We start from the raw sequence: 3,974 nt of genomic DNA, 5'->3' as shown, positions 1-3,974 counted from the left end.
ACAGTTATAGGGATGGTGTTCTTGGGATGGTACTCATCATTCTTCTTCCTCCAAACCCATTTAAAGGAATTATGACCAAAAAGTTCTATTTTGGTCTCATCTGACCACATGACTTTCTCCCATGACTCCTCTGGATCATCCAAATGGTCATTGGCAAACTTAAGACGGGCCTGGACTTGTGCTGGTTTAAGCAGGGGAACCTTCCGTGCCATGCATGAGTTCAAACCATGAGATCTTAGTGTATTACCAACAGTGGAGGTGGACATTTTAAAGGCAGACTCACGGGTCTTTGTGGGTCAGAACTATGTTAAAACTACACTGGTAAAAACGATTTGTTGGGTTTACTTAAAATATATATGCACCATTTTTGCATCATACTTTTTAAGTAAACCCAACTTGGAATAATTTTATTTAAAATTAACAAGAAAAACTTTGTTATATGTACTTAAATATTTGATTTCACTCAACATGCTTTACTTAAAAATATATGTAACATGATAGAATTTACTAAGTAATGTTAAGTTAACACAACTTGCACATTCTTGCATGTTACATAAATTTTTAAGTAAAGCATGTTGAGTGAAATCAAATATTTAAGTACATATAACAAAGTTTTTCTTGTTAATTTCAAATAAAATTATTCCAAGTTGGGTTTACTTAAAAAGTATGATGCAAAAATGGTGCATATATATTTGCATGGCACTTCAGTAACATTATTCGGTATTCGGGTGGGGATTTTAATTCACGATGGAGGAGTACGTTTTGTGGGAGGATGATTGCTGTATATAAAATTTCATATGCTAATATGTGCAATAATATCCTATTTATTATTTTATTATTTAAATTTCCTGCTTAAAAAATAACAAGATAGACGTGCTATAGTTTAAAAAGTTTTCTGTATTACATTTTATCTCAAAATGATGCATCACCATAAAAAACTAAAATATCTGCAAATGCTGAAAATGTTTTAGATCCCCATGAGAAACAGTCACTGTCGAATACACTCTAAAAAATGCTGGGTTAAAAACAACCCAAGTTGGGTTGAAAATGCACCAACCCAGCAATTGGGTTGTTTTAACCCAATGGTTGAGTTGTTCTTACCCAGCAATTGGGTTGTCTTAAGCAACATTTAACCCAACCACTGGGTTAAAACAACTCAACCATTGGGTTAAAACAACTCAACCGTTGGGTTAGTGCATTTTCAACCCAACTTGGGCTGTTTTTAACCCAGCATGTTTTAGAGTGTACTCTTCACTGGCTTCACAAAAAAAAAAATGCTTGGTTAAAAACAACCCAAGTTGAAAAATGGACAAACCCAGTATTTGGGTTGTTTTGTTGGCAAATGTTTGTGCAAGGCAGTTTTATTTAAATCAACTATTGTTTAAAAAATACTGTATTGCTTGCTTAAAATGAACCCAATGTATGTTGAATTTTTATTTTTTTATATATATGTTTAATAAGTTGACATTGTTTATAACCCAGCAGGCACAGTACATCAATGTGACGTCAGGAAGACGTTGGACTCCAACCAACTAATCCATCGCAGTCAGACGTCATATTTTGGTTGAAAATCTAAGTCGAGTTGACATCTAAAACCAATGTTTATTTAACATCAGGCTTCAACGTCAGACAGACGTTGAATTTTGATTGGAATAAGCACTGAACTGAAGTAATAATGATAATAATAATTTTTAAAAAAGAAAAAAAAAGGGTGAAATGTATGAGTGTCACACATTACTAACCAGGCTGATGTATTTCTGTCAGACGTCTACAGAAGCACTTATTGAGAATTAACAGAGGTTTTGTTGTTGATGTTTTATTGAAAATAATAGTTTGGTTTGAAGTCGCCATTATGGTGATCAGTGATTGTTTTAGTTGGGTAGTTTGGCTTGACTTTTTAACATTAGTTTTTCTCTGGCTGCTGTAACTGTGTTTGTTATGGCAAGAAAAGCAAGAGAATATGTGATCAGATGATTTTGTCTGACTTGATGATAAAGATAAGATCATCATACAGTGGTCTATTTCACTAATGCCATCATGAATCTAATCTTTTGATACATGGTAATTTTGTATTATTAATAATAACAAGCCTACACTCTAAAAAATTCTGAATAAAAAAACAACCCAATGTTGGGGTTTTTTTGGACCAGAATTCAACGTCTGTCCAATGTTGGAGCTTGACGTCAAACAAACGTTGGATTTAGACGTCAAACCAATTTTCATTTTCAACCAAAATGCAACATCTGACTGACAATGGAGTTTACAGCCTGCTGGGAAGTTTAAAAAAAATTAAAATTAAACAATAAATATTTATTAAATTGCTTATTAATGTGTTCACCGTTTGATTATTATTGATGCCTCTAGTAATTATGTCAGTTTTTTTTTTCCCAACCTATTTTGGTTTCATTTTAGGCCAGCCATACAGTCATTTTTAAACAATTTAAAACCAGGATTAAAAACCACTGCCATGTATTGCGTTCAATGTATTCCAGACACTCACCTAATGCCTGATGAGATTATCAGCGCTGTCAGAGAGGTTCACCATAAAACACTGAATCAGTTCTGCGTATTTCCACAGGATTGATCTGAAAAGTACATGAAGCAAAAAAGTTGATTTTCATAGATACACGCTTGTTTATATCTAAACTGACTGAGAAAAATATTTTTAAAGCAGACAAATCATCCAAAATGCAGAGAATATGCCAAGTTCCCCTTTATTTGGTAAAGCCAATTTGTCAAAAACAATTAATCGTCAAGTGTGAAATTATTATTTATTATTTTTTTACCTGCAATAATTGATCTAACAGGATGCACCATATCCAGCTATTGTTGCACCACAACTGTTTGCACTGGAAAGACAAAAACAATAGCATTACAACAAAAAAGATTAGGCTAACTTTTTCAAATTTTCTTACATATTTTTGGAGCTGTGTGAAAGCTCAGTGCATGCACTTAATGCATATGCAAACTCCATAATTATACCTTATGCAGTTTTCATGAATACATGTAAACATAAGCATTTAAGCATTCAACAATAAGTTTGCTGGAAGCATGTACATTTATAAAATATACTCGAGTGCAAACTGGTTTCTTTGTTCAATTAAGATACACATACAAACTTGATGTATAGAGCTAGAACTATCACAAGGTATTCAAAAGTAACATTCTGATTGTTGAAGAATTCATCAAAAATTCAAAATATTATTGTAACGAATCGTGACTACTAATGCATTAAACGAGTCGACGTTAGATGACATGACAAACTTTATTTTGTTAACATAAAGCTAAGCTTAGCATATCTCCTTTCACCATCTTCACCACACTGTGCTTCAGAAAACATTACATTGTACTTCTAGATTAGGAATACACCCCTCAGAACCAATAAATGAGTGTTAATGAATGTTTAAAAAAGTCAAAATCGAATATTTTACTTTGTTAATATAAATTTAGCTTTAGCTTACCTCCTTTCACCATCATCAACACTTCGTGCTTCAGAAAACATCACATTGTGCTTCTTCCAGTTAAGGAACAAACTCCACTAATACAATAAACAAGTGTTAATGAATCTTAAAAAAGTCAAACTCTAATATTTTCTAAGTTTTTAAAAAAAAAGACAGCTTACCTGACATAGTCTGCACCACATCAGGCTTCAAAATGGCTCTAGCTTCTTCTCATTGGCTGGATAGAATATTTGAATATCACGCAGTTCACAAATAGGTAAAATGTTATGTTGGCGTTACTTAAATTTAACCAAGTTGTAATGCTAGTTGATGTTACTTACGTTTTTTTGTTTACTTTATGCATACACTTATGTTCCCCTTTTGATTTACATTTTTGTGTTGCATATGCTAGAATATGTTAAGTAGAGCTTGAAATGTAATAAATATATATATTTTTGAGTTTAATCTATTTATCTTTATAAGTAATGGTTGTTGAGCCAACGAATCGTTTTTTTCAGTGTATGTTGAGAATAA

The sequence above is a fragment of the Pseudorasbora parva genome, chromosome 25 (assembly GCF_024679245.1).
Source record: "Pseudorasbora parva isolate DD20220531a chromosome 25, ASM2467924v1, whole genome shotgun sequence".
Classification (NCBI taxonomy): domain Eukaryota; kingdom Metazoa; phylum Chordata; class Actinopteri; order Cypriniformes; family Gobionidae; genus Pseudorasbora; species Pseudorasbora parva.
The sequence above is the reverse complement of the archived record's forward strand: the minus strand, read 5'-3'. Positions refer to the sequence as shown.